Below are 19786 nucleotides of genomic sequence, written 5' to 3'. Positions count from 1 at the left end.
CTTCTACAGCTCAGCGCCGCCTCCGCAATCCTCCCCGTCCCTCTGCCAGATCCTGCACCAAATAGAGCCACAGTGAGGTTTAATAAGTCCAGCTTAGGATTCTTCTTATTACTCCGGACATGAGCATCTGTTTAGGTTAGAGGGGTAAAATCTCATGACAGAATCCCTTTAAATAATGCAGCTGCGCCTCCCAGGCTTGAGCAGGTGTATGTGTGACTATGGATTAGGGAAGATGCTGAGATCTGGCGGTACCTTACTGTGAGGTACAGTCAGATCTCAGCATCTTCCCTATTCACACATGTACCCGCTCAAGCCTGGCAGGCGCAGCTGCATTATTTAATAGTGTGGTGTGGTAATGGTTATTGGCATTGGCGAAGACACAGCCACCTAATCCTATCTGAGGGGTCTGTATTACTGGAGTTATTTCATCTGTGTGTGTGAGCTACCGCCAGATCTCAGCATCTTCCCTATTCACACATGTACCCGCTCAAGCCTGGCAGGCGCAGCTGCCTTATTTAATAGTGTGGTGTGGTAATGGTTATTGGCATTGGCGAAGACACAGCCACCTAATCCTATCTGAGGGGTCTGTTGACCCCTCAGATAGGATTAGGTGGCTGTGTCTTCACCAATGCCATTAACCATTACCACACCACACTATTAAATAAGGCAGCTGCGCCTGCCAGGCTTGAGCGGGTACATGTGTGAAATTGTGAATAAGGATTAGCAGGGAAGATGCTGAGATCCGGCTGTACCTCACACACACAGATGAAATAACTCCAGTCTTCTCCACTTGTCCACTACACTAGTCTCCAGAGTGACTCCAGTTACAATACTCCAGTCTCCACATCTCTCCACTGACTGACGCTCCCACCTGCCGCTTCGGTCGGAGACTCAGTCAGACTCAGCCCCACTCCCCAGCCAGCCCTCACCTCAGCGACTTGAAGTTGAACCAACCGAACTGTACCCCGCACTGCGCATGCGCCGCCCGCCGAGCCAGCCAACGACCGACACTCCAGCAGCTCAACTCGCAGCTACCTAGTACATGCCGCTCCTAGTCTGCGACCCCGCCTCCTCCACTTCTGGCGAACCGCCGCCCAGACTGCCTCTCTACCTCTGCCGGCTCTGAGTCCGACCGCCCCCTATCACAGCGCGATGCCCGGCCCACTCGCCACATTTTTTATTTTATTTTTTTATCCTCAGTCGGCGGCGGTCCCCCAGTGGCGTAGGGCCCCATAGCCATTGCTATGGCTGCTATGGCGATCCCTACGCCACTGCACACTTCACTGCTTAATTTTTTCCTGGTGAAAGCGTATAGGGGCGTATTTCTGTAACAAAAAAAAAAATCTATACGCACTTCACTGCTTAATTTTTTCCTGCTGAAAGCGTTTGTTGGCCTATTTCTGTCACCGCCAGTTCTGTGAGAAGGTTTGTTAGACGTTCTTCTCTGCCTCTTGCGTGACATTCTTTGTTTTGGTTTCACTTTGTCATCTCCTTTCCTTCTCCCAGCTGTCACCTATTTACACTAATTGTCTCCCTTTGTATTCCCTCCCATACTGCCTCACTTTGCGGTTTATACTTCTTCCTGGATGAGTTGTTCACTGCTGGAGGCTGCTACTGCTGATTCCTCAGATAATTTTCCTTTATTTGTGTTTTCTTGCTGGCTTGATTCTAGGTGACCCTGACTCCGTCCGTATTAAGTGCAGGGAGCCGGTGGTCGTGTCCCCTCACTATTATAGGGTTTTCAGGTGTCACACAGTATTAGGTACGTAGGCATGCAATCGTCTACCATAAAGACCTTTGCATGGGCATAGCAGTCAGGGAGAGCTCTAGGGGTTTTATAGGGCTCACCCATATGCTCCTTAGTTTGTGATCAAGCCAGTCGGATATTTATTTATAAGTTCCAGCTTTCTGCAACACCATCCGTGACAATTTCAGTGACAAAAATAAAAATCTATACGCAGTTCACTGCTTAATTTTTTCCTGGTGAAAGCATATAGGGGCGTACTTCTGTAACAAAAAGAAAAATCGATACGCACTTCACTGCTTCATTTTTTCCTGGTGAAAGCGTATAGGGGCGTATTTCAGTAACAAAAAGAAAAATCTATACACAATTCATTGCTTAATTTTTTCCTGGTGAAAGCTTATAGGGGTGTATTTCTGTAAAAATAAAAATATCTATACACACTTCACTGCTTAATTTTATTCTTGTGAAAGCGTATAGGGGCGTATATCATTAACAAAAAGAAAAATCTATATGCACTTCACTGATTAATTTTTTCCCAGTGAAAGCGTATAGGGGCGTATTTCTGTAACAAAAAGAAAAATCTATAAACACTTTACTGCTTAATATTTTCCTGGTGAAAGCGTTTGTTGGCCTATTTCAGTAACAAAAAGAAAAATTTATACGCACTTCACTGCTTAATTTTTTCCTGGTGAAAGCGTATAGGGGCGTATTTCTGTAAAAAAATAAATATCTATACACACTTCACTGCTTAATTTTATTCCTGTGAAAGCGTATAGGGGCGTATATCATTAACAAAAAGAAAAATCTATATGCACTTCACTGATTAATTTTTTCCCAGTGAAAGCGTATAGGGGCGTATTTCTGTAATAAAAAGAAAAATCTATAAACACTTTACTGCTTAATATTTTCCTGGTGAAAGCGTTTGTTGGCCTATTTCAGTAACAAAAAGAAAAATGTATACGCACTTCACTGCTTAATTTTTTCCTGGTGAAAGCGTATAGGGGCGTATTTCATTAACAAGAAAAATCTATACGCACTTCAGTGCTTAATGTTTTCCCGGTGAAAGCGTATAGGAGTGCATTTCTGTAACAAAAAGAAAAATCTATGCACACTTCACGACGACGGAACTGCCCACCGGATCACACTGCCGCAAGTGTGAAAGTAGCCTTAGTGTTTGTGTTTGTTTTTTATTTACTTACTATTAACCCCTAAGGGGCTGGAACCCTTGTCCTATTCACCCTTAGGCCCCTTTCACATGGGCGAGATTTCTGCGCGGGTGCAATGCGTGAGGTGAACGCATTGCACCCGCACTGAATCCGGACCCATTCACTTCTATGGGGCTGTGCACATGAGCTGTGATTTTCACGCATCACTTGTGCGTTGCGTGAAAATCGCAGCATGCTCTATGTTGTGCGTTTTTCACGCAACGCAGGCCCCATAGAAGTTAATGGGGCTGCGTGAAAATCAGCTCATCACATGGTCCATCACATGATCCATCACCATGGTAATGGACCATGTGATGAGCTCAGTGACATCACAACAGGTCCTGAAGAAAGAACAGTTGAATCAATTGGAGGAGGCGAGTTAATTTTTATTTTATTTTTTAACCCTCATTGGCACTGCGCCACCAATGTTTATTATACTGGGGTGTTGGGGGTGCGCACTGCGCCACCAATGTTTATTATACTGGGGTGTTGGAGGGGGGCGCACTGCGCCACCAATGAAGATAACTGACCAGTTAACCCCTTAGGTACCGCACCTGAAGGGTTAACTGCCGCTGATCGCAGCTCCCTGTCATAGAGGTCGGGTGCCGGCTATTTGATTCCAGCACCCGCCTCCTGTATTTGTATTAACAGGTCAGTTATCTTCATTGGTGGCGCAGTGGCCACAGCCCCTCCTCCTCCCATCTCTCTTCTTATTGGCGGTGGCGGCAGCAACACAGGGGGGAGGGAGAGACTCCACTGCGCTGCTGTGAAAAACATCGGCGGCGGGGCAGAGAACTATCATCTCCTGTGCCCCGCCGCTGTATTCAACCTAAAAAGTCTTGTCGCCATTTGTAAATTCTAAGTCGCATTGGTGACCATTTTGGTCGCCATCCGGAGCCCTGAAGGGTGTATTTCTGTAACAAAAAGAAAAATCTATACACACTTCACTGCTTAATTTTTTTCCTGTGAAAGCGTATGGGGGCGTATATCATTAACAAAAAGAAAAATCTATATGCACTTCACTGCTTAATTGTTTCCCGGTGAAAGCGTATAGGCTTCGAAGCCATCAGGTGAAACGTGTAGGGTAAGTGAGGGACATTGGGATGGGTGATGTGGCTGTGACAATTATTTCATGATCCGGTGAGGAGCTGTATGATTTATTTGGTTCTCCTTGGCACTATTGTTATGCACTTTACTTGGCTAATGGCCATTATGTGGAAACCTTTTTTGTATTTTCCCCATTTTTGAAAGTAATATTAGTGATTACCTTGTATATACTTTGGTGCAAACTATACTTATGGTATTTGCTGCTTCTCCCATGTATACTATTAACTACTGGCCCTCCCCTTTTCCCAGTAGTACCTCTCTTATGTATGTTTTACCCCATGGAATTTTGTAGACTCCATTATATGTGTTTTATTGAGTATTTCCAATAAAGATTTTTTTGCTTATTATATGGTTGCGTGCGTTTCTGTGACCTGTGTATGCACATACTGCTTGTAGGTTTATGGTGCTGTTATTTGTTGTAAAAGCGTTTAGTGGCCTAGGTCAGTACAGAAAGAAAACTATATATGCACTTCACTGGTGCATTTATTACTGCAAAAAACTTTACTGGCCTATTTCAGTACAAAAAGAAAAATATATTCTCAGTTCACTTCTGTAGTTATATGTGGTGAAAGCGTTCAGTGTCCTATTTCAGTACAAAAAGGAAAACAAATATGCATTTATTTGTGGTGATAGAGTGTAAGTGACCTCTTTCAGTACAAAAACAAAATATATTTAGCGTTCACTTTTGCAGTTATATGCAGCAAAACCTTTCGTGATGTATTTTGGTCGAAAATCTAAATTTATTCAGCGTTCAGCGCTGCAGTTATATGTGGTTAAATCTTCATTGACGTATTTTGGTCTAAAAACAAATTTGATTCAGCGCTGCAGTTATATGTGGTAAAATCTTTATTGACGTATTTCGGTAGAAAAACAAATTTGCTTCAGCGCTGCAGTTATATGTGGTAAAATCTTTATTGCGTATTGCGGTGGAAAAACAAAATTTATTCAGCGTTCAGCGCTGCAGTTAGATGTGCTAAAACCTTTAGTGACGTATTTCGGTAGAAAAACAAAATATATTCAGCGTTCACTGTTGCAAGTATACGTGGCAAAACCTTTTGTGACGTATTTTAGTTGAAAAACTAAATTTATTCAGCGTTCAGCGCTGCAGTTATATGTGGCTAAGTCTTCATTGATGTATTTTGGTCGAAAAACAAATTTGATTCAGCGTTCAGCACTGCAGTTATATGTGCTAAAACCTTTATTGACATATTGCGGTCGAAAAACTAATTTTAATCAGCGTTCAGCGCTGTAGGTATATGCGGTAAAATCTCCATGATGTCTCCATGATAAATCTGCAGCGTGGGGGCCCTGTGTGGCTTCTACACACTTTTCAGCGGGTTAAATAGATGCCGGATGACCGGGATGCTCCATGACCTTCCCAGGAGCTGCTGTCGAGAGCAGCGGTTCATTTCTGAGACGTCCGTATAGTGTGGGGGGAATCCGAAGACCCTCTCCATCTCCGTGCTCCGTTATATGTAGTAAAATCTTTATTTTCATTTTTCGGTGTAAAAACTAATTTTATTCAGTGTTCAGCGCTGCAGTAATATGTGGTAAAAAAAATTGTGACGTCTTTCAGTGGAAAAAAAAATTGTATTCAGCATTCAGCGCTGTAGTAATATGTGGTAAATTCTTTTGTGACATATTTCGGTGGAAAAAGAAATTTTATTCAGCATTCAGCGCTGTAGTAATATGTGGTAAATTCTTTTGTGACATATTTCGGTGGAAAAATAAATTTTATTCAGCATTCAGCGCTGCAGTAATATGTGGTAAAAAATGTTCTGTATTTCGGTGAAAAAACACATTTTATTCTGCGTTCAGCGCTGCAGTAATATGTGGTAAAAAAAAATGTGACGTATTTCGATGGAAAAACAAATTTTATTCTGTGTTCAGCGCTGATATGCGGTAAATTCGTTTGTGACTAATTTCGGTGGAAAAATAAATTTCATTCAGCATTCAGCGCTGCAGTAATATGTAGTAAAAAATTTTGTGCCATCTTTCAGTGTAAAATTTTTTTTTTATTCAGCGCTGCAGTAAAATGCGGTAAATTCTTATGTGACTTATTTCGGTGGAAAAACTAATTGTATTCAGCATTCAGCGCTGCAGTAATATGTGGTAAAATCTTTTGTGACTTATTTCGGTGGAAAAACAAATTGTATTGAGCGTTCAGTGCTGCAGTAAAATGTGGTAAAATATTTTGTAACATATTTCGGTGGAAAAACTAATTTTATTCAGCGTTTAGCGCTGTAGATATATGTGGTAAATTTTTTTTTGACGTATTTCGGTGGACTACAAAACTAATTCAGTGGTCAGTGCTGCGGTTATATGCGGTAAAATCATTATTGAAGTATGTCGGTCGAAAAACAAAATTAATGCAGTGGTCAGCGCTGCGGTTATATGCGGTAAAATCTTTAGTGATGTATCTTGATGAACTTTGCGACTCTTCCGGGCTCAAAGCTATCTTGACGCTTTGCCTTCTCATTGTCTGTAGCTACTAGAGGCCTGTTCATGCCAGGCAGGTTCCCCCAGAAGTATCTTGGTCGATCGACACTGTGTCATTGGGCCATTCTGTGGCTTCCTCATGCTGCTGCCACCTCCAAACTCACTCATTGTGCCACTCTGTGGCCTACTCATGCTGCTGCCACCTCCAGACTCTGTCATTGTGCCACTCCGTGGCTTCCTCCTGATGCTGCTTCCACCTCCAGACTCGGTCATTGTGCCACTCTGTGGCCTACTCATGTTGCTGCCACCTCCAGACTCTGTCATTGTGCCACTCTGTTGCGTCCTCCTGATGCTGCTGCTGCCACCCGCAAACTCTGTCATTATGCCACTCTGTGACTTCCTCATGGTGCTGCCACCTCCAGACTCTGTCACCTCCAGACTCTGTCTTCCTCCTGATGCTGCTTCCACCTCCAGACTCAGTCATTGTGCCACTCTGTGGCTTCCTCCTGATGCTGCTGCCACCTCCAGACTCTGTCATTGTGCCACTTTGTGGCTCCCTCATGCTGCTGCCACCTCCATACTCTGTCATTGTGCAACTCTGTGGCCTTCTCTTGATGCTGCTGCTGCTGACACTTCCAGACTCTGTCGTTGTGCCACTCTGTGGCTTCCTCATGCTGCTGCCACCTCCAGACTCTGTCATTGTGCCACTCTGTGGCTTTCTCATGCTGCTGCCAACTCCACACTCTGTCAATGTGCCACTCTGTGGCCTTCTCTTGATGCTGCTGCTGCGGACACCTCCAGACTCTGTTGTTGTGCCACTCTGTGGCTTCTTCATGCTGCTGCCACCTCCAGACTATGTCATTGTGCCACTCTGTGGCTTCCTCATGCTGCTGCCAACTCCACACTCTGTCATTGTGCCACTCTGTGGCCTTCTCTTGATGCTGCTGCTGCCGACACCTCCAGACTCTGTCGTTGTGCCACTCTGTGGCTTCCTCATGCTGCTGCCACCTCCAGACTCTGTCATTGTGCCACTCTGTGGCTTTCTCATGCTGCTACCAACTCCAGACTCTGTCATTGTGCCACTCTGTGGCCTCCTTCTGATGCCGCTGCAACCCCCAGACTCTGTTATTGTGCCACTCTGTGGTTTCCTCGTGCTGTTGCCACCTCCAGACTCTGTCATTGTGCACCTCTGTGGCCTACTCATGCTGCTGCCACCTCCAGACTCGGTCATTGCGCCACTCTGTGGCTTCCTCATGCTGCTGCCACCTCCAGACTCGGTCATTGTGCCACTCTGTGGCCTACTCATGTTGCTGCCACCTCCAGACTCTGTCATTGTGCCACTCTGTTGCGTCCTCCTGATGCTGCTGCTGCCACCCGCAAACTCTGTCATTATGCCACTCTGTGACTTCCTCATGGTGCTGCCACCTCCAGACTCTGTCACCTCCAGATTCTGTCTTCCTCCTGATGCTGCTTCCACCTCCAGACTCAGTCATTGTGCCACTCTGTGGCTTCCTCCTGATGCTGCTGCCACCTCCAGACTCTGTCATTGTGCCACTTTGTGGCTCCCTCATGCTGCTGCCACCTCCATACTCTGTCATTGTGCAACTCTGTGGCCTACTCATGCTGCTGCCACCTCTACTAATTCTACTGCTAACTCCAGACTGTCATTGTGCAACTCTGTGGCCTTCTCTTGATGCTGCTGCTGCTGCTGACACTTCCAGACTCTGTCGTTGTGCCACTCTGTGGCTTCCTCATGCTGCTGCCACCTCCAGACTCTGTCATTGTGCCACTTTGTGGCTTTCTCATGCTGCTGCCAACTCCACACTCTGTCAATGTGCCACTCTGTGGCCTTCTCTTGATGCTGCTGCGGACACCTCCAGACTCTGTTGTTGTGCCACTCTGTGGCTTCTTCATGCTGCTGCCACCTCCAGACTATGTCATTGTGCCACTCTGTGGCTTCCTCATGCTGCTGCCAACTCCACACTCTGTAATTGTGCCACTCTGTGGCCTTCTCTTGATGCTGCTGCTGCCGACACCTCCAGACTCTGTCGTTGTGCCACTCTGTGGCTTCCTCATGCTGCTGCCACCTCCAGACTCTGTCATTGTGCCACTCTGTGGCCTCCTTCTGATGCTGCTGCAACCCCCAGACTCTGTTGTTGTGCCACTCTGTGGTTTCCTCGTGCTGTTGCCACCTCCAGACTCTGTCATTGTGCACCTCTGTGGCCTACTCATGCTGCTGCCACCTCCAGACTCGGTCATTGCGCCACTCTGTGGCTTCCTCATGCTGCTGCCACCTCCAGACTCGGTCATTGTGCCACTCTGTGGCCTACTCATGTTGCTGCCACCTCCAGACTCTGTCATTGTGCCACTCTGTTGCGTCCTCCTGATGCTGCTGCTGCCACCCGCAAACTCTGTCATTATGCCACTCTGTGACTTCCTTATGGTGCTGCCACCTCCAGACTCTGTCACTGTGCCACTCTGTGGCCTCCTCCTGATGCTGCTGCTGCCAACTCCAGACTCTGTCATTGTGCCACTCTGTGGCTTCCTACTGATACTGCTGCTGCCACCTCCAGACTCTGTCATTTTGCCACTCTTTGGCCTACTCATGTTGCTGCCACCTCCAGACACTGTCATTGTGCCACTCTGTTGCATCCTCCTGATGCTGCTGCTGCCACCTCCAAACTCTGTCATTATGCCACTCTGTGACTTCCTCATGGTGCTGCCACCTCCAGACTCTGTCATTGTGCCACTCTGTGGCCTCCTCCTGATGCTGCCAACTCCAGACTCTGTCATTGTGCCACTCTGTGGCTTCCTACTGATGCTGCTGCTGCCACCTCCAGACACTGTCATTGTGCCACTCTGTTGCATCCTCCTGATGCTGCTGCTGCCACCTCCAAACTCTGTCATTATGCCACTCTGTGACTTCCTCATGGTGCTGCCACCTCCAGACTCTGTCATTGTGCCACTCTGTGGCCTCCTCCTGATGCTGCCAACTCCAGACTCTGTCATTGTGCCACTCTGTGGCTTCCTACTGATGCTGCTGCTGCCACCTCCAGACTCTGTTATTGTGCCACTCTTTGGCCTACTCATGTTGCTGCCACCTCCAGACTCTGTCATTGTGCCACTCTGTTGCGTCCTCCTGATGCTGCTGCTGCCACCTCCAAACTCTGTCATTATGCCACTCTGTGACTTCCTTATGGTGCTGCCACCTCCAGACTCTGTCATTGTGCCACTCTGTGGCTTCCTACTGATGCTGCTGCTGCCACATTCAGACTCTGTCAATGGGCCATTCTTTGGTTTCCTCATGGTGCTGCTAACTCTAGACTCTGTCATTGTGCCACTCTGTGGCCTCCTCCTGATTCTGCTGCTGACATTTCCAGACTCTTGTAGACAGAGAAAACCTATAAAAGGACACTGAAAGCTGATGAACTATAAAAATATTGTTTTATTTGAGTACTTGATTAAAAGCATACATAGAGATAACAGACAAATGCACAAAGTGCAGCACAATCCTGGGAGAGTTAGTAGAGTACAAAAAGGGTAAGGAGACAGGAGTGACCCGAATGTGGATATATCTAAATAAGGCAAAGTTACCATGTAAAATATATGTTGAAGGGATACCCACTATTGGTAAGAGTACAAATAATCTCGTCAAATATAAAGTGCAAGTGCAAGCTTATATATATAAGCAAAGGAGAGGAGAAATGACCCTTCAATGTGGGTCCCTAAATACATATATGTATATATACCTATTCAAGTAGTCTAGGCGGGTAAGTAAAGTGCATGTGCAGATCACATAACAGTTTCTAAAAGAAAACACATAATAAGTGTTTAATCAAAAAGCACAAGACAACCGCAAAAGTTAAGCAGGTAAGCAGATGAACAGGGATAAGGTCACATACCGTGTGTAAAATGATAACATCTTAAAAACCACCGAGTTTATGAATACTGCACAGACAAAAACATATAAAATTACACACCACATCTCGTGTACAACTAAAGGTGTAATTTACCATGCTACCTGTCCGTGTCCAAAAATTTACGTGGGACTGACAAGCAGGGAACTAAAAGTACGAGTCCGCGAACATGTCCGAGATATCTTAAAATCGAAGGACACCACTGAAGTGGATGACTTAAAACCGATCGCGAGACACTTTAAGAGCTTCCACGATAGTGACCCCTCATCCCTGAAAGTCTGTGGCATTGACCACATTGACTTAGGTATGCGGGGTGGTAACTTAATGAAACGGCTGGCCCAATTGGAAACAAAGTGGATTTGGACCTTGGACACTAAACAACCAAAGGGCCTCAATGATGCCCTGTCGTATGCCCCTTTCCTACAGTGAACATGTAATTTTACATTTTTACTAACAAAAATGTTCTATATATTTTTGTTTTTTAACTTTTCTTTTTCCTTAGATAGGATCTCATGTTCATAAGTGTTTTATGTATCTTCCCACTGGGGAGTCCCGCTATTAATAATGTTTCTCTATTATAGGTTATTAGATCTATTTCCACGCTCTCTACAAGTACTTTGAGCATGTTCTATTGGATTATCTACGTCACCGATGATACAATCTGAAGGATCGAAATGTCACTTCACGTCTCTTTTTCTCTTGTGTTTTTACATTAATATTTTTTATGGTTTATGAATGACATATATGTACTGTCCCCTCAGGTTCATATATGTATGTCATATACGTGCCCTTCTTTCACTTATTGATTGTTTTTCTCTTTTTCACCTACCAATAATATTTTGTATTTTGCACAATGCACTTATCCAGTGCATCAACAATCCCTTCTCCTCTTTTTTTTTGCACTTTGGGTTTGGTTGTGACTCCCGGCCATACAGTCTCCCTCATTGGGTCCCGTTGGGGTGTTGCCCTGTCGGGAGACTGTGTGGCCGTGACTCATTTTACCTCTTCCAATTTTTTATAAATTTGCACAATGCACTTATAAGCACATTACTAATATTCTTCTTGTGCTTGGTTTTGACTCCCTGCCATGCACTCTCTCCTCCTTTTGGGGAGATTGTATCGCTGTGATTCATCTTACCCAGTCCAATTTTCACCTTGTTCATCAGGTTGTGCATATTGCACCACTATGTATATATATAATTGCACTACGTTATATATGTGATTTCACCTGTTGAGGTTATGACTCGCGGCCATGGACTCTCCTTGTGAGGATATCCGCTATAGGTTACTGCCCTTCCAGGAGAGACTATGTAGCCGCGACTCATTTCACCTCATCAAATTCCCATTCCTTCATTGTTTTTCTTATGCCCTTAATGTGCATCACAATTTTACGAATATATATGCGCATTATTTTGTGCTTAGACACTTACTTGCTCACACATCGTGACGTGCCTACTTGTGTCCTCCCCCTTTTGGATGACGTTCGAACCATTGGAGAAACATGTGATTATAACTCACGATCATGTGATCCGCCTGCATGACCTTGTTGGTTGTAAAACTAACTGTTACGTGACTGCTGAATATCTCGCGAGACCATGACGTTTATTACGTCACGGAAGGTCCTTGAACAATAGACGTAGTTGTAATATCGGCTACCATATGACTTTTGAATATCCCGCGAGATTATGACGCTTTTGACGTCACGGAAGGTCCTTGAGTGAATAGACGCAGCTGCACCTGCGCGTTTGGCCACCGCGCGGTTCACCTGTGCCTTAGAACCCATGTGTCCGATTAATGGACTCCGATTGGCGGAACACTTGTTTAAGAGGGACTGCTCCAGTGGGAAGACTGTACCCCCAGAGGAAGGTTTCAAATCGAAACGCGCGTCGGGGTGTGCAGTCTTCCTGTGGACTTACCATCATTTTACACACGGTATGTGACCTTATCCCTGTTCATCTGCTTACCTGCTTAACTTTTGCGGTTGTCTTGTGCTTTTTGATTAAACACTTATTATGTGTTTTCTTTTAGAAACTGTTATGTGATCTGCACATGCACTTTACTTACCCGCCTAGACTACTTGAATAGGTATATATACATATATGTATTTAGGGACCCACATTGAAGGGTCATTTCTCCTCTCCTTTGCTTATATATATAAGCTTGCACTTGCACTTTATATTTGACGAGATTATTTGTACTCTTACCAATAGTGGGTATCCCTTCAACATATATTTTACATGGTAACTTTGCCTTATTTAGATATATCCACATTCGGGTAACTCCTGTCTCCTTACCCTTTTTGTACTCTACTAACTCTCCCAGGATTGTGCTGCACTTTGTGCATTTGTCTGTTATCTCTATGTATGCTTTTAATCAAGTACTCAAATAAAACAATATTTTTATAGTTCATCAGCTTTCAGTGTCCTTTTATAGGTTTTCTATTAGTTTCTGAGTTAAGCTCTTTTGAGGGGCCTTTACTGCGGCTTTACGCCATTCTTTTGTGTAATCTACTTCTGCATCTTGTAGACAGAGGTACGACTACAGCCCTCATCCAGAGTGATTACGTGGGTCCACATCCCAGGTTGATCTCTTCCACCCCAGAGATCTATATAAATACTCAATATTTGGTTTGATACCAACTGGTTCAGGACCCGACTAGAGGGACGGCCATACTGGACTTAGTATTAACCAATAGGCCTGACAGAACAACAGACGTGCAGGTTGGGGGACACCTGGGAAATAGTGACCATAAAGTAATAACCTTCCAATTATCCTTCAAACAAGCATTTCTACAGGGAGGAACAAGGTCATAGGCCTAACTAACTTGGACAAAGTCCTCAAAAATAAAAATACTGCCACAAAATGGGATATCTTTAAAAGCATCCTAAAACCTCATTGTGAGAGGTACATACCGTATGGGAATAAAAGGTTAAGGAACAAAAAGAAACCAATGTGGATAAATAGAACTGTAAAGAAAGCAATAAATGACAAAAAGAAAGCATATAAATCACTAAAACAGGAGGATAGCACGGAAGCACTGAAAAACTATAAGGAAAAAAATAGAACATGTAAAAAACTAATAAAAGCAGCCAAACTAGAGACCGAGAGATTGATTGCCAAAGAAAGTAAAACTAACCCTAAAATGTTCTTCAATTATATAAATGGTAAAAAGTATAAATCTGAAGGTGTCGGCCCTTTGCAGAGTAATGAGGGGGGAGTCGCAGAGAGCGACGAGGAGAAAGCAAAGCTGTTAAATATTTTTTGCTCCACTGTATTCACTGAGGAAAATAAACTGTCGGATGAAATGCTGAATGTAAAAATAAATTCCCCATTAAAAGTGTCCTGTCTGACCCAGGAAGAAGTACATCAGCGACTTAAAAAGATTAAAATAGACAAATCGCCAGGACCAGATGGCATACACCCCCGTATCCTAAGAGAATTAAGTAATGTCATAGCCAGACCCTTATTTCTGATATTTGCGGACTCTATACTGACAGGGAACGTCCCACAGGATTGGCGCATGGCAAATGTGGTGCCAATATTCAAAAAGGGTCCAAAAACAGAGCCTGGAAACTATAGGCCGGTAAGTGTAACATCTGTTGTGGGAAGGTTTTCTGAGAGATGCTATGTTAGAGCATCTCAACGGAAATAAGCAAATAACGCCATATCAGCATGGCTTCATGAGGGATCGGTCATGTCAAACTAATGTAATCAGTTTCTATGAGGAGGTAAGTTCTAGACTTGACAGCGGCGAATCAATGGATGTCGTATATCTGGACTTCTCCAAAGCATTTGACACTGTACCACATAAAAGGTTAGTATATAAAATGAGAATGCTCGGACTGGGAGAAAATGTCTGTATGTGGGTAAGTAACTGGCTGAGGGATAGAAAACAGAGGGTGGGTATTAACGGTACACACTCAGATTGGATTACTGTCACTAGTGGGGTACCTCAGGGGTCAGTACTGGAGGGGTCACTGTCACTAGTGGGGTACCTCAGGGGTCAGTACTGGAGGGGTCACTGTCACTAGTGGGGTACCTCAGGGGTCAGTACTGGAGGGGTCACTGTCACTAGTGGGGTACCTCAGGGGTCAGTATTGGGCCCTATTCTCTTGAATATATTTATTAATGATCTTGTAGAAGGCTTGCATAGTAAAATATATATTTTCACAGATGACACTAAACTGTGTAAAGTAATTATTACGGAAGAGGACAGTATACTGTATATATACTACAGAGGACAGTATACTGTGTATATACTACAGAGGACAGTATACTGTATATATACTACAGAGGACAGTATACTGTATATATACTACAGAGGACAGTATACTGTATATATATATACTACAGAGGACAGTATACTGTATATATACTACAGAGGACAGTATACTGTGTATATACTACAGAAGACAGTATACTGTATATACTACAGAGGACAGTATACTGTATATATACTACAGAGGACAGTATACTGTATATACACATTACAAAGGGCAGTATACTGTATATATATATATATATATACTACAGAGGACAGTATACTGTATATATATATATACACTACAGAGGACAGTATACGGTATATATATACACTACAGAGGACAGTATACTGTATATACTACAGAGGACAGTATACTACTACAGAGGGATCTGGATAGATTGGAGGCGGCCAGATAAGTGGCAAATGAGGTTTAACACTGACAAATGTAAGGTTATGCACATGGGAAGGAATAATGCAAGTCACCCGTACATACTAAATGGTAAAACACTCGGTAACACTGACATGGAAAAGGATCTAGGAATTTTAATAAACAGCAAACTAAGCTGTAGAAACCAGTGTCAGGCAGCTGCTGCCAAGGCCAATAAGATAATGGGTTGCATCAGAAGGGGCATAGATGCCCGTGATGAGAACATAGTCCAACCACTTTACACATCACTAGTCAGACCACACATGGAGGACTGTGTACAGTTCTGGGCTCCTGTGAACAAGGCAGACATAGCAGAGCTGGAGAGGGTCCAGAGGAGGGCAACTAAAGTAATAACTGGAATGGGGCAACTACAGTACCCTGAAAGATTATCAAAATTAGGGTTATTCACTTTAGAAAAAAGCCGACTGAGGGGAGATCTAATTACTATGTATAAATATATCAGGGGTCAGTACAGAGATCTATCCCATCATCTATTTATCCCCAGGACTGTGACTGTGACGAGGGGACATCCTCTGCGTCTGGAGGAAAGAAGGTTTGTACACAAACATAGAAGAGGATTCTTTACGGTAAGAGCAGTGAGACTATGGACTCTTTACTGTAAGAGCAGTGAGACTATGGACTCTATACTGTAAGAGCAGTGAGACTATGGACTCTATACTGTAAGAGCAGTGAGACTATGGACTCTTTACTGTAAGAGCAGTGAGACTATGGACTCTTTACTGTAAGAGCAGTGAGACTATGGACTCTATACTGTAAGAGCAGTGAGACTATGGACTCTATACTGTAAGAGCAGTGAGACTATGGACTCTTTACTGTAAGAGCAGTGAGACTATGGACTCTTTACTGTAGGAGCAGTGAGACTATGGACTCTTTACTGTAAGAGCAGTGAGACTATGGGCTCTTTACTGTAAGAGCAGTGAGACTATGGACTCTTTACTGTAAGAGCAGTGAGACTATGGACTCTATACTGTAAGAGCAGTGAGACTATGGACTCTATACTGTAAGAGCAGTGAGACTATGGACTCTATACTGTAAGAGCAGTGAGACTATGGACTCTATACTGTAAGAGCAGTGAGACTATGGACTCTTTACAGTAAGAGCAGTGAGACTATGGACTCTTTACGGTAAGAGCAGTGAGACTATGGACTCTATACTGTAAGAGCAGTGAGACTATGGACTCTTTACTGTAAGAGCAGTGAGACTATGTGCTCTTTACTGTAAGAGCAGTGAGACTATGGACTCTTTACGGTAAGAGCAGTGAGACTATGGAACTCTCTGCCTGAGGAGGTGGTGATGGTGAGTACAATAAAGGAATTCAAGAGGGGCCTGGATGTATTTCTGGAGTGTAATAATATTACAGGTTATAGCTACTAGAGAGGGGTCGTTGATCCAGGGAGTTATTCTGATTGGAGTTGGGAAGGAATTTTTAATTCCCCTAAAGTGGGGAAAATTGGCTTCTAACTCACAGTTTTTTTTTTTGCCTTCCTCTGGATCAACTTGCAGGATGACAGGCCGAACTGGATGGACAAATGTCTTTTTTCGGCCTTATATACTATGTTACTATGTTACTATACAGCACACCAGATGATCTTCAAGAAAAATTTATACTTTTATTGATTTTTCAACATCAGTATTCTAGAAACGTTTCGGGCCCAAATTTGGTGCCCTTCATCAGGCTATAAAAAAGATAAAGACACACAGTGAAAATACAATCTACTTAGAAATTATACATAATTATAAGGGGGGGGGGGGGAAGAACAGACCACATATTCTTTACATGATTATGATATTAGCATATCTCATGATTATAGCAATGAGTGGCTAGCATCATCAGATAAATTAAGTTGAGTAGGTATAATACCATTGTAATGGTTATACAATATTAGCATAAAAATACGGTAAGTACAATTATGTCACCATGTATATAATATACATGGTGACATAATTGTACTTACCGTATTTTTCGCCCTATAAGACACACTTTTTCCCCCCAAAAATGGGGGGAGGGGGATAGCAGTGCGTCTTATGGGGCGAATGCCGCATTTTTCCGAATTTTCAATGATACGCCGCGATGCCGCGTGGCGGGTGTATCAGCTGAGAGGGAGGAGGGGCTGGGGGCCGGCATCTGCTTTTATAATGACAGCGGGGCCCGTGCAGTGACTGTATTCTACTACACGGGCCCCGCTCACTGTATATAATCTTATCTATAATTGTAGGCATTGTTAATATATAAAAGTTCAAGGTAATCAGCGCCTGTATACCGTACTTACAAGCGCTCGTAGCAGAGAGGAGGGAGGAGGTAGGCCGGGAGGACGGGCGCTGGCAGTGTAAGTCACTACGACACGCGCCTGCGCCACCCACTTTATGAATGAAGCAGGCGGCGTGGGCGCATGACGTGGTGACTCACGCTGCCAGCGCCCGTCCTCCCGGCCTACCTCCTCCCTCCTCTCTGCTACGAGCGCTTGTAAGTAATACAGGCGCTGATTACCCTGAACTTTTATATATTAATAATGCCTACAATTATAGATAAGATTATATACAGTGAGCAGGGCCCGTGTAGTAGAATACAGTCACTGCACGGGCCCCGCTGTCATTGGGGGTCATTCACACCGCAGGGACACTGTTATGGAGGGGATCTGTAGATGACACATAGCATAAGATGCTATATATGTCTCATCGACAGATCCCCCCCATAACAGTGTCATCCAGAGATCCCCATAACAGGGCCATCCAGAGACCCCAATAAGAGCCATCCAGAGATCCCCCATAACAGTGTCACCCACAGATCCCCCATAACAGTGTCATCCACAGATCCCCCATAACAGTGCCATCCAGAGACCCCAATAAGAGCCATCCAGAGATCCCCCATAACAGTGTCACCCACAGATCCCCCATAACAGTGTCACCCACAGATCCCCCATAACAGTGTCATCCAGAGATCCCCATAACAGTGTCACCCACAGATCCCCCATAACAGTGTCACCCACAGATCCCTCATAACAGTGTCACCCACAGATCCCCCATAACAGTGTCACCCACAGATCCCCCATAACAGTGTCACCCACAGATCCCCCATAACAGTGTCACCCACAGATCCCCCATAACAGTGTCACCCACAGATCCCCCATAACAGTGTCACCCACAGATCCCCCATAACAGTGTCACCCACAGATTCCCCATAACAGTGTCACCCACAGATCCCCCATAACAGTGTCACCCACAGATCCCCCATAACAGTGTCACCCACAGATCCCCCATAACAGTGTCACCCACAGATCCCCCATAACAGTGTCACCCACAGATTCCCCATAACAGTGTCAACCACAGATCCCCCATAACAGTGTCACCCACAGATCCCCCATAACAGTGTCACCCACAGATCCCCCATAACAGTGTCACCCACAGATCCCCCATAACATTGTCACCCACAGATCCCCCATAACAGTGTCACCCACAGATCCCCCATAACAGTGTCACCCACAGACCACCATTAGTTCAAAACCCACCAAAAACACACATTTTGGTTCAAATTTTTTCTTTTCTTATCTTCCTCCTCAAAAACCTAGGTGCGTCTTATAGGGCGAAAAATACAGTAGCTATAAATATATAGCAGTTATGAAAATGTCCTGTATACCAGTGGTGTATCTTGGTTTTGTGCTGCCCTAGGCGAGACTAAACTCGGGCACTGCCCTAATATAAATTTGACCCACCCCTTCCTGTCAAGGGCATAAAAATCATATGTAAAAATCTGTAAAATACAAAGTATATGTGTCAGAAGTTGCACTTTTTAAATTTTTAGAATAATGATACAGGCAGCCATTTTATTTAATACATTTGTGCTTATTTCTGTGTTGGTTGGAGGGGGGTGAGGGGCAGTATTACACAATCTGTATATGTATAAAAATATATATAAAGATTGTGTAATACTGCCCCTCACCCCCCCACAAGTCTACACTTACCTGGTCCTGATAACCAGACGACACACGATTGTCACTTCCGTTCCTCAATAAGCATTTTAAGGATAATTGTGGTCCTTCGCTAAAAAGACTGATCGCCCTACTTTCTAAGATACCTAAAAAGCCATCCAGTTCTACATTTACCATGACCATGTCCCATCAGAAGATAGCAATAAGGACTCAGCAATGGTGTCTCCTAGCTGGACCAGAGGCCAGACCAGGAGTTTTGTGTAAAGTGATGGGCGCTGGGCACTTCCTGAGGTGCCCGGGGATGGGCACTGATTTCATTGCTCTCCTATATTACCGCAGGTGGGCACAACCAGACTTTCTAGAAGCAGACTCAACCATGCAGCCCAGCATCTACATGTCAGCGTAGAAGGTCAGGGCTCCCCTCATGTGCCCCCCTGTGTGTGACCTTCAGAGGCTCCATAGTTTAGGCTGCAGATGGAAGAGGAGGCAGCAGCAGCAAAGTAACCCCACAGTCCTGGGCATGCCACCATGCACGGGGCACAGGCTGCCTACACAATGTCATCTCCAGGGCTTACACTGGGGACCCGCGTGCGGCCATGATGAGCTGCAGGGCTGTTTGTCAACACGCATCACCCTGGGGTGAGGACATCACATGTGACAGGTCCCCTGGCGACCACACTCACCGGTGGATGCGGCGTCCATGTAGCAATGTTGTGAAGAAGAAGGACAGGAGAAA

Source organism: Bufo bufo, chromosome 6 (assembly GCF_905171765.1).
Source record: "Bufo bufo chromosome 6, aBufBuf1.1, whole genome shotgun sequence".
In the NCBI taxonomy this organism is placed as follows: domain Eukaryota; kingdom Metazoa; phylum Chordata; class Amphibia; order Anura; family Bufonidae; genus Bufo; species Bufo bufo.
Note: the sequence above shows the minus strand (reverse complement) of the source record.